Source organism: Suncus etruscus, chromosome 5 (assembly GCF_024139225.1).
Source record: "Suncus etruscus isolate mSunEtr1 chromosome 5, mSunEtr1.pri.cur, whole genome shotgun sequence".
Classification (NCBI taxonomy): Eukaryota; Metazoa; Chordata; class Mammalia; order Eulipotyphla; family Soricidae; genus Suncus; species Suncus etruscus.
In genome coordinates, this window is record NC_064852.1 from 130,575,502 (window position 1) to 130,588,450 (window position 12,949).

The following is a 12,949-nucleotide window of genomic DNA, read 5'->3' on the forward strand; positions in this document are numbered from 1 at the left end:
AGTTTGAGGACACCACTTGATCCTTTACTGCTGCAAACCATTTCTTAGACTCAATAAGACTTTGGTGTGCAACAAAAATATGCCCCGATCTCGTCTCCACCAGACTATCACAAAAGTCTTAATGGGGATATCTATATTTTATTTGCATGTTCAATTCCTTAATACTTATACATCATAGTGTGTTTATTTTCAAATGTAAAGATAGCTGCCTCCATCTTTTTTTTTTTTTTTTGCTTTCTTTGGTTTTGATTAGTACAAAATTCTGGTAGAAAAGTCTTGCTTGGGATAAAAGCTCAGGTCAAAACCAGGGCACAGAGATTGTATAGCGTTTTACTACCAGATACACCAACAATATAATATGACATCTTTCATTTTTGCAGAGGCACACAAAAGTGGGAAAATCTTGTGTATAGAAACAAATTTGTATCTACTAGGGATAAGAAGCCAAAAAATTTGTAATATAGGGGCACCTTCCACCCTGAACATATTTCATGGGGACTTAACTTAGATCTCTTGTGATTGAACATCGACCGTCCAATCCCGAAACTAAAGATCTCAACATTAGAATTGGCATCGTTCCCTGCAGCAGTAAAAGAAAGTAAATTCCCCCTACGGAAGTGTCTAATATCACTCTGGTACCAACTTGCCCATGGTAGGTTCATATGACATCCTGTCGACGAGGAAATAGTAAAAATTTGATCTAAGGGCAGGTTACACTACCTCATCACATAACTGTGAGATGAAATCAGAAAACACCCCGTCCTTTGATCTGTGCAACAATCAAAATCACTAAATACAGAAGACTGACTACAACAACTGTGACTTAGCAGAACATCTGGAACTAAAAAGACTCTATCCTAGACTTCATCCTAGGATCTGTGTAAAAACCAGGATCTCTACAGAGGTCTGACTTTGACAACCACAACTGAGCAGAACAATTTTTGGCATCACACAGACCTTGAGGTTTGACAAAGAACATGTGTGGAGTCTGTAGTTGGTCTCATGAAAGTATGTTTCAACGGTGGAAACAACCTGTATCTCTTGGGCCAAGAAAAATTTTTTTCTAATTTCCCCATACTGTGCCTCTGAAAAAAATAAAATTAAATTAAAACAAATCCCCAAAACAACAATAGCAAATGATCCTTGCCACACCAGCACCCCTTCTTTTTTTCTTTTTTTATTTTTCTTCCTCTAAATTTATATTTATAACTTCTAGTAAGAAGCTCCTGTCCACTTTCTTTATTTGCTATTTGTTGTTGTTTTTGTTTGTTTCTTTGACAGAACTATAGAACATGAATCATCTTGTTATATTTCTATGTCTTCTACAAGTTGAGAAAAAAATTATAGATGGTATCAGGGGAAAAGCAGTCTCATGAGCATTGAGTGTAAATAAAAAATGATCAGACCTAAGTACCCAATCCAAAGTCAATGACAATAGAATCGAGACCAAAACTACAAGTTATAAACAAGTTATAAACAAAAGGGACCTGTTACACTACCAGTCTAGGGTGCTAAGGGTGGAGGTATGGGATGCATGCTAGAAACAGTGCTGTGAAAATTGCCTTAATTCATTGTCACTATGTAACTTAAATATAACTGTGAAAAACTTATAACACCAAAATAAATAAATAAATCAAATTTTAAAATTAAAAAACTAAAATAAGGGGCCGGCGAGGTGGCGCTAGAGGTAAGGTGTCTGCCTTGCAAGCACTAGCCAAGGAAAGATCTCAACCGCAGTTCGATTCCCCTGCGTCCCATATGGTCCCCCCAAGCCAGGGGCAATTTCTGAGCGCTTAGCCAGGAGTAACCCCTGAGCATCAAACGGGTGTGGCCCGAAAAACAAAACAAACAAAAAACTAAAATAAAAGTGTCTGCATATGGATGTTTATAGAAACTTTACTTATAGTCAACAAATGGGCTGAAAGGATGGGTTAAAACAACCAGATGTCTTTCAGTCGGTAGTATAAACAAATTGAGATATAATCATATTATTCAGCGTTATCTGAATATTAATCAGGATATTATTTATTGTTAAATTCTATTCTACAGCAGGACATTAATACACCATAAATGTATTACCAAACTCCCATCCTAATCTTATCGTAAGAAAAAGAAAAGAGAGGGGGACCGAAGCAATAGCACAGTAGTAGGGCATTTGCCTTGTAAGCTGCTGACCCAGAACAGACCTCGGTTCCATCTGAGGCATTCCATTTGGTCGCCAAGCCAAAATAAGAAAAGAGGGCCAGAGAGGTAGGGCATTTTTCTTGTACACGGGCAATCCTGGACAGACTCTGGTTTGATTCCCAGCATCCCATATGGTTTCCTGAGTCTGCCAGGACTGACTTCTGAGTGCAGAGCCAGAAGTAACCCCTGAGTCCACTGGGTGTGAAACAAAAACCAAAAACAAACAAATAAAAAAATAAATAGAAAAAGGAAAGAGCATTAATTATGTTTTTATTTTTTTACAATACTCCTGTCCAGGATGTCACAGAATTGAATGCATACGCATAAATGAAGTCTAGGGATCCTTCACAATACATAAGGAAAAGGTGAGTGAAAGAAATGGTACAGAATTATGTATTTCCTGATATAGAAAAGACACATCAGATATATGAAGCAATATATCTGAAAATTTTAAGTTGATTGCACTTGATATATCACTCCTTTTTCATGCTGACTAATATACTATAGTGAGGAAGCTATTTTGAAATGTGCTATTTTCAACTTTAATCTTCTGTCTCATATGTTTTAATATTAGTTTTGTGTTTTCTTTTTGATTTGAGGTCTCACCTATCTGTGCTCAGGGATTACTCCTGGCTCTGAGCCCAGAAATCTATCCTGTTAGATTCTGGGGACTATATGAGCTGCTGAGTCAGCTGTGTTGCAAGGTAAATGCCCTAGCCACTGTGCTATAGCTTCAACTGCATATATATTTGTTTTGATATATACATAAAATATTTGTTTTTACATATACATAATATTTGTTTTATATATACATAAGTAAGGATTTGCATGCAAGTTTAGATAAGTTATCTTTTAGATTTTTCTGATGGCATAACATTTTATTTTGTCATTAAAACTAGACATTCAAAAACCTTGATATAGATATAATGGGAACATAGGAACTGCAGCAAGCTAAAATATATATCTCTATTTTAAAGGAAGGCAGGCTATATTTTTAACTCCCTAATTATAGTTACGATTGCTAAACTTCCTAACTTTTTAGGATAGATATAAGTCTAACTAGTATGTGAACTCTATCAATGCTAAACTTTTAAAAATTTTGAAAAAAATAATGTTAAATATGACATTTATGTGAGGTAGTTGCCTCATACACTTTAGAATATCTGACAACATTATGTATTGAAAATCATGAATATTAATATTGTAAAGACGACACTAGACTGAATTCTGGTGCACATTGCTTTTTATATGACTAAACTATTCTGTTATTCCATTTGAAAGTTTGTGTCTTAATTTTTAATGGGAATATAGCTTTATTCAATGTCTATAATATAAGCATAGAATCATAAATAGCAGTTGTACAGCCATTACTCTCTGCAGCTAATTTTCCAGTCTGCTGTCTTGATTATTTGTACCTAAGCTTTCTTTAATAATCCTAAAGCAAAGTTGCCGCAAACTGTAAGTAATTATTTTAATCTTTGAATGCATAATTACTCCACACTTTTACAAAATAGTTTTAAGTCAAAAACTAAAACAGACCCTCTACACAGTACATCTGGAAGACAATATCCTGAAGAGGAGCATCTTAAAGTACTTTCATTATTTTTGTAGTGAGTATGGTGACCAAATGTGTTTTATCATCACAAAGGAATGCTGAAGAGGAATTAATAAGCTCTGGCTCTAAAAAATGAAGCTATATGGAATATATGAATGATTGCATAATGCTTGCATTATTGATAGCACTGGTGTCAATTACTTCAAGAAATTAAAAATCGGGCCCAGAGAGATAGCATAGTGGCGTTTGCCTTGCAAGCAGCTGATCCAGGACCAAAGGTGGTTGGTTCGAATCCCGGTGTCCCATATGGTCCCCCGTGCCTGCCAGGAGCTATTTCTGAGCAGACAACCAAGAGTAACCCTTGAGCAATGCCGGGTGTGGCCCAAAAACCAAAAAAAAGAAAGAAATTAAAAATAAAAACTTATGTAGTAAACTAATTGGAGTTAAACATGAGTTGAACTTAAGTAGTTTAATTAGGAAATGTTTGATAAATGGATTCAATCCAGTTGAACCGGGATATACTGAAATGAATATTTCTGTGTATTAAGTTCACTAAGACTACTGTATTATATTTAAGTTACAATCAGTTCTCAAGGAGTTATAAGGTAGAGATCATAGACAGAAACATGGCTTCTACATATGGAAAACAAAGAAACTAGATATGAAATAGCATTATTTCACCTAATAAATTGATCAAATGAGCCAAAGTAGCTGTGTATAGGTGTCAGTTCTCCCAAAGATATAAAACATGTGTGTGACTAATTAGGACATTTTATTAAATCGATACAGTGATTAACATTGTGTAGACACACAAGATACCATATTATATACATATATTAATAGAAAATTCAAAGGCCTTCTGAAGAATTATTTTATGAGACAAAAGTGGTGCACTGGATTCAACACCCCCCAACTATTTCAAGAGACATAAAAGAAACATGTATATGTCTTTTGAATATTTTATATGTATTTCCTTAACAGCTATAGCTCTTACTAAATATTCTCTTTTACAGTGACAACTTTCCCCACTTTTTGTCTATTCTCTTTGTGATCTGTTCAATAAAGAATTCTGGTACAAGAGTCCCTCAGTTTAAAGTTTATGTTTGAACCAAGTCATGGGGATTGTTGGACTTGTTCTAGCGGTCCCCATATGCACCAATAACACCATGTGGCATTGTTCCTCTTTTGCATAGGCCCATTAAATACTATACATACAAACAAATTATTTTTTTTTAATTTTTATTGTGACCAAAGTGCATTACAAATCTTTCACTGCATCATTTATGGTATATAGTGACAATGAATGAGGGGCATTCCAACCACCAGTGCTGTCCTCCCTCCGCCCCTGTTCCCAATATGCATCCCATATCTTCCTCCTCTACCCCCCAGTATGCTAGTGCAACTGGTCTCCACTTTACAGCTTGTTGTAGATTGAGCAACTATTCCACTGTCATTGGGGATAAAAAGGAAAAGAAAAAGGGGAGAAAAAATATTTGGTGACAACTACCAAAAAAGAAAGAAGAGAGAGAGAAAAAAAGAAAAGAAAAATGGAAGAAAAAAGAAAAAAATGGACTCAGCAAATAAAAAGAAAAATAAATCTCTAAATAATAACCACAAGAGTAAAAAAAGAAAGAGAAAAGTGGAAGAAAAAAAGAGAAGGAAAATAAAGTCAAAAACTAACAAATCAAAACAAAACAAGAAAAATTATGGGTGCTGGAGTGGTAGGGTTTGGCGTTCCACCCACTTTTTTTTTTTTTTTTTTTTTTTTGCATAGGCACAGTAAGCATTGGGGAAGAAAGGGAATTCCTGTGGCCTAAGAGATTCAGGGTTTCTCCATCCTTGAAGCATACCATCATGGGATCAACCCCTGGTTCCATATATCTCATTACCCCATCCCAAAGGCTTTTTTTGTGATGACAGGAAAGTTTCCTCTTGGTTGTGTGTGAGAAAATCAAGCCACTGTAGCTAGCGATCTTGGTATTTGTGCAGGTTATAGGTCAGGGTCTAGGATAGAGTCTCCAGGTTCTAGAGGTTCCTATCCATCGTTGTTGTGGTGTTCAGTCTTCTGTAGCACTTGCTCCCTGTTTTCGTTCAGTCCCTAAGCCAAAGCCTAGGATATTATGGACCCAAATGTTCTGCTCAGTCTCTGTTGTCCAAGTTGGATCTCTGCAATAAGACATCTTGTTGTTGTTGTTGTTTTTTATGTGTCCTGGACTACAGCCTAGGGTAGGGTTTTCGTCCCAAGGTAGGCTCTGTTTAGTCACGGTTGTCAAAGTCAGTTTTCTGTTGTTGGTGCTCTTATTTTTCACAGTTCAAAGGACGATATCTTTTCTTATTTCCATTTAGTGTTAGGTGATGAGATAGGACAGCCTGGTCTTAGGTCTAGTTTTTCTTTCCTCGTTGTCATATCAAAACTGGCACAAGTTGGTTCCAGAGAAGTGTTTTAAATCTCCCAATGGAGCTTAGTTCCTGGTGGTGTTGCCCAGAGTTGTATCATTTCTACGTCGGGGTTTCCGGATGGACTAACACTGTCCAATCTCCTGAAAACTGGTTGTATCCACATGACACATGTTCAGGATGGGAGGCACCCTTCTGCTATAAAAAGTGAGTTCTTATTCCTAGAAGATAAGATCTTGTTTCTGTGTCTATGGTTTCCCCTTTTTTACTGTGCCTATACAAAAACGTATGGTGTCATACTGTGTTGCTGGTGCTATTCTGGGTAAGGATGACAGGCTGCACACACAGTCTCTGTCGTCTGGTTTTGTTCTGAGTTTTTATTCCAGTCAAGGCTTTTTGTACCAAGCAGCACCAAAAATGATAAGGATAGAGAAAAAAATGTATATATTAAAATAGAACAAATAAATAAAACTGAGTTAAAAAGAAAAGGTATTTGAATAAAACAAGTGGTGGAGGAGCCTACTTGTATATTTAGGAATACACATCTTAAGATGCATTTTTATACAGGTATTGAGCTTCCATAGGCAATATAAGACTCCCAATTAAGTCTTTTAATATATTCTTGTGGGGAGTAAAAACCAAGGTACTTTTCGATTCACAGGCCTTGCTTTGCTGCATTACGAGACCAGTCTTTGAGCTGGGTGTTTTGCTGAGGCCGATTCCTGTATGATGCAACAGTCCACAATTTGCTGGGGGTGAGAGGGGCCATCAAGCATGAGACAGCAGGTGTGCTGGTTGTAGTTCTTTGCCAATGCATGAGAACGGGGACCGAGAGAGTGTCTTTCACTGAGGAGCTGGAAGGTGGTTTGTTGGGGGAGGAGGTCAATCTTGGTGCCTACCGAGTTAGGAACTGAGGGTAAAGAGGTTTAAATTAGGGGAAGACAACGGATCAGGATTGAAAAATGAGGGGATAGAGGAGACACAGGGGTAGGGGCAAGGCAATACATGACAGGGGCTATATACAATATATATATAAAGACTGACTTTAAAGATCTATTTGAGGGGCCAGCGAGGTGGTGTTAGAGGTAAGGTGTCTGCCTTGCAAGCACTAGCCAAGGAAAGGACCACAGTTCAATCCCCCAGCATCCCATATGGTTCTCCCCAAGCCAGGGGCAATTTCTGAGCGTGTAGCCAGGAGTAACCCCTGAGCATCAAAACGGCTGTGGCCCGAAAAACCAAAAAAAAAAAAAAAAAAAAGATCTATTTGAGTGTTATCACCCAAATCTTTGGTATTCTATTTCCTTTCCTAGGAACCATCTAAAATGAAGAACATTTTTAGATAATGCTTAAAAAGTATATTTGTTGCATGGGCGCAAATGCACCCACACAGTTATAAAAATGAGTATTAGTAAGAAAAGACACCTCTGCAGGGGTATGAATACGGGAGGAGTTTCCCTCCTCCCCCTCCCCCCAGACCCCAGTTGCCAAACCTGGCCCTGAAGACCAGTTTGTTATGGGGGGATATCGGTCTCCTGGACTAAGTGGTCAGCCCAGGAGGTCATTGGCCAGCTGTCTTCCCAGATTCCCAGCCATACCCATAGGAGAGGAGCAGGAATCCTGGCACATGGGATCGTCTGGGTCCAGCTGCAGCCTTTCTTTCCAGTATGAAAGAGCATGGGGGAGGAGTTTGCCTCCTCCCCATCCCCCCAGAGCTCAGATGCCAGACCTGGCCTTGAAAGCCAGCTTGGCGTGGGGGGCTCTCGGTCTCCAGGACTAACTGGTAAGTCCTGAAGGCCTTTTGCTAGCTGTCTGTCCAGATTCCTAGCCATGCCAGTAGAAGAGGAGCAGTAATCCTGGCATGTGGGAGCTTCTGGGTCCAGCTGCAGCCTTCCTCTCCAGTTTAAAAAAGCATGGGATTGGAGATTCCCTCCTCCCCCCTTCCCCCAGAGCCCAGTTGCCAAACCTGGCCCTAAAGACCAGTTTGGCATGGGGGGATCTTGGTCTCCTGGACTAAATGGTCAGCCCAGGAGGCCATTGGCCAACTGTCTGCCCAGATTCCCAGCCATATCCGTAGGAGAGGAGCAGGAATCCTGGCATGTGGGATCCACAAATTCTTATCTAATAGAGATAGGAACACACAAATCTTGTAATGCAATAGGACCTTACACCCTGAACATTGTGAACCTGGCTCAGGCCTCAGAAGAATGGGCATTCTCCATTCACCCCTGAACCAGGGATGCCATCTATGAAACAACCAAGGTTGTATATAACATCACCTGGAAGCAATCCTCTACCAGGGAAGACCCTACTGCTGCTCTGACATTGACCTACTCAAAAGAGACTTCCCTTAATACCGAGAAGATTTAACAACAATGACCTGCTTTCAGGACAGGGCTCTTTGCATTACCTTCTAATTGTGAGTTGAAACTAGAGGACACTCCATATCATCCTGACTTCAATGTAGAATATGAACAGATTCCAGGATCTTTAACTACAGAAACCTTACAGAAACCTCACAACAGAGACTGTGTGAAAAATAGAAGTGTATTGGCACTATAGACAATGACTGAGGTTGGACAACCTAATATGTCTGGAACCTGGAGTTGGTCTTATGCCAGAAAACTTCAGGTGTAAGGTCTCCTTGTATTTAGGCCAAGGCTTTCCCTTTCCTTTTCCCCCATATTTTACTGGGCCTATGTAAACAACAACTGCCACTCTAACCATTTTTGCTGTGTTCCTTTGAATCTAATCCTTTAAAAAAAAAAACCACTTAAACTTTTGAGGTTTACTTAAACTAATATGCATGTGCATGGAACTATAGAAATAAATACTATGCCTTCAATGTTAAAGAAGTTAAATAAATTTTGTGGGTTTAGATTGCTTTGTGTACTGCTAAGAAGTTTTATAATGTACTACAATCTGGGGACTTGAGGAACAAAGTAATCGTGCGTGGGTTTTGTTTTATTTTTCTTAATGTTCTTTGATTGAAATTTCAAAATTAAGGTGTCAGCAAGGGAATCTCTTCTGAGAATTCTGTTTATGGGTGATTGTCTTCCCACTGTAACTTTACCTTGGCCTCTTTCTTTGCATCTTTGTTCTCATAATAAAAAAATAAATGAATAATAAATAAATAAATTAAAGAAATACAAAAAATAAAATAACATGTGCTCTTTTGCATAGAAAAATATACAATTGGAAGATGATCAGTTTTATGACCCATGGTCAAAACCCATCCATTAAATTAGTCATTTCTAGGAACAAGATGTTCTGGAAAACAGCTGCCTGCATTTAAGGATAATTTCTTTAACAGAATAAGTTCTATTCATTGTACCTCTGAACAGAAAATCTCAACATGTAGTTATACTTATCTTGAGACCAGGTGCACTAAATAAAAAATTTAAATCTCAAAAAGATCATGCAAATGTTATATATGATTATTTATCTTGTGTGTTTTTGAGTGATGGGTTACACTCAGAGGTGATTAGTGCTTCTGGTTCTATGCTCAAGAGGCTTTCTACTGGCGATGCTTGGGGGACCTTTTGGGATACCAGGGATCAAACCCAGGTCAGACAAGTAAGTGCAAGATACGTGCTGCTTGCTGTACTAACTCTTGGCCCACTATGATTGTTTTTTTTTTAAATGATATTAAAAATACAAGGGATAAGTAAGAAGAATTCATAATAACAATATCTTGAACATAAAGATAAGCTCTCAAATAATGGCCTGGCTCAGTCCATAATCCCCATATGATTCCCAGCTTTTCCAGGAGTGATTCCTGAGTGCAGAGCCAGGGATAAGCCCTGTATACCACCAAGTGGGTCCCCAAAATTGAAACATCAAGACATATTTTATTGCAGAATACATTGCACATGAAACTATATAAGATTTTGTACTTTATAAAACACAACACAGAAATTAAGCCTAATTATGAAATACTGGCAAAATGATCTTCTTATGATTTTTAGATATAATACTTTATTACTTAACGTTAATGATATTTTGTCTTTGCTCCACATTGCCTATTTTTTTGGCAAAAATTTAATTGTTGCTTGGAAATGGAATTATTTGTTACTATTACTTATGTTTTATTGTTATTTGTGCTCATGGTTTTATTGCCACTTTATGAAACAACTTGTGTTAACCAAATGGTAATAAAAACAAAGTAAATATTAGAATATTGTTTTACAGAGTCATCAAATTTATTATTTTACAAATAGTCTAATGTTGAACTTATGTAAAATATTTTGTGTTAAATGTGCACAACATCCCCTAATTTCTTAAGGTATCTTGAATTGTTTTATACAATCCTTTTATTTAAAACATGTTTTATATAAAATATAAATGTTTGTTCATTTTGAACTATCACCAAAATTTATATCTCAATGATTTTCTCTCCAAGTTTTTTCTCTGTCTTACTTTCAGCACAACCATATCTGGTCTTAATAAAAAAAAATTCACTCTTTTTTTTTTTCAGCAAAATTATAGCTGTTGAATGAGAGCATTCTGGCAAATAAAAATTATCTTCAGGATAGTTATTGACTTGGCATAGTGCTTCTCAACTATACACGGTGCAATTTGAAAAATATTATACAACATTAAGTTTCTTGGCATGTAACTTCTTGATGTATAATACAATGCTGAAAAATTTTGCATAGTATATGGAATTATTTCTTTATTGTTTGAATGGTACAAAGGATAACAAGTATTATATATTCCAGGGGTATTATATTCAAAGTAATAATATATTTAAATATAGCAAAACTTGATTTTTGTTGGATTTCTTTGGGAAATCACACCCTGCAGTGCTAAAGGATTACTCTTAGGTAGGCTTTGAGGACCATATGTGGTGTGGGGTTGAACACAGGTCTTCTAAATGCAAGGCAAATGCCCTACATACTATACTATTGTTCCAGCCCTACACAACTTTACTTTTTCCCTGCGTTATGTTCACTGTTTATATTCCTTGATCAACATTTGCTTTCAATTCTATATGCAGAAATGGCTAGTGATAAAACGGAAGAAAGGAGTTAATGAAGAAATAGATTGCTCATAAAATAAACCAATAATGATTTTCTTTAGTAAATTGTTATAAGACAATCCTTGACCATTAATATTACAAAAATAAAAATATGTAATAATTTAGCAATTAATGACTAAATTGTGACAGTTTGGGAAGATATCTCAAACAGTAAAGATGAATGTTTTCATGTAGAAGTCTCTGGTTAAATCTTTGGCATTGTCCCATGTAGCCTGTTCCCCAAAAATTTTACTTAAAGTAATGCATTACACTTTGTTTATTGAAGCACTCAAGAGAGCAGCCAGGATATGCAAAACCACCCAAATGTCCAATGAGAGATAAATGGATAAAGAAGTGGTATATGTATACCACAGAATAAAATGCAGCTGCGGGAAATCATGAAATCATTCATTTTACTGTAACTTGAATAGAACAGAGGACATAATGATTAGCAAAATTAACAAGGCTGAGAAAGAAAATAACAAATATCACTCATTTTCGGTGTCTATGGAACAAAGCAAAGGTATAGATAATTGATAACAAACTACTGGTACCAGAATACAAAAATGGAAAACTTCATATGGGGAAGTAGGAGGTAGGGAGGTCAAGGATACTTTGGTAGTGGAGAGGTGAAATAACTGTGTACACCAAGACCAGAAATGTTAGCAACATTGAATAAAAATTACTTATAATGAATCTTATAAAATGTAACTATTTGAGCTTTGTCTTTAAAGAAAAATTAACAATAAAATAGTAAATAATAAGTTTTACTTCTTTCCAACAGCTGCATAGAACTAACTAGTATCTGTGACTTGAGGTTTCCTTGAATATACATATCTTTAAATTTGTGCACCTATTTGCACTTCTGTAAAATGAATCATTTGTACCTGATAAAGTTTTCTTTTGTTTCAGTTAAATATATGTAACTTAAATGGTACCTAGAATGAGAGTGAGGAGATGGTTTTAAGGGCTGGAGTGCAGGACTTGCATGTAAAGGTTTTAGGTTTGATTCCAAATACCAGGTGGTCTTTCAAACAGGAGTAATCCTAAGAACTATAGAACATTACTAAAAAATGTTTCTGGATCATATCAGGTAATACTTAAGTATTGTTAATATATATGTTAGCTTTTAAGATCTAATAAGTACAAATACCTTAAATATTATTTGATTATGTTCATTTTGATTTGCTAATGATCTAAGAATGATATGCATTTTATGAGTGAAATAGAGAAGACAATATACTTAAGATGTTATACTTCTAACATATAAGGAATTTCTTGCTTAAGAAAATTATATACCTGTGTAACCAGAAAACTGGTCTATAAATGATGTGGGTCCTTTTATGTAAAATTAGCACTGAAAACTCCCAATGTTTATGTTTATGAAGATATAGTTGTTTCTCTGGATACTCCAATGTCTTATGTCCAGATCTCCTACTGTTTCCTTGCTGTTGTTTCTCATGTATGCCATGTTAAGTCATACCGGCATCTCACTGGTTCTGCATAAATCATAACACAGCTGTTCTGCAGACTATAGCTGATACTTTGTGTCCTTCCTCTCCTTGATGGTGCTTACTGCCATTTATTCCTTTGTTTTCTTGATTCTCAGGCCATCCACCAGAGCACTACCTTCCTTCTAGGTATGAGTGTAGGCTGCCATTTCTTCTGGTTGAAAGGAGTTTCAAGAAATTTCCTGCTCTGTATTTTCTTTTAAACTTTCTTATTCCCAGTCCCTTAGTTCCAGTTCCATTATCAATTGTCTAGATAATTTTCAAGCTGGCATGATTCAAAATGAG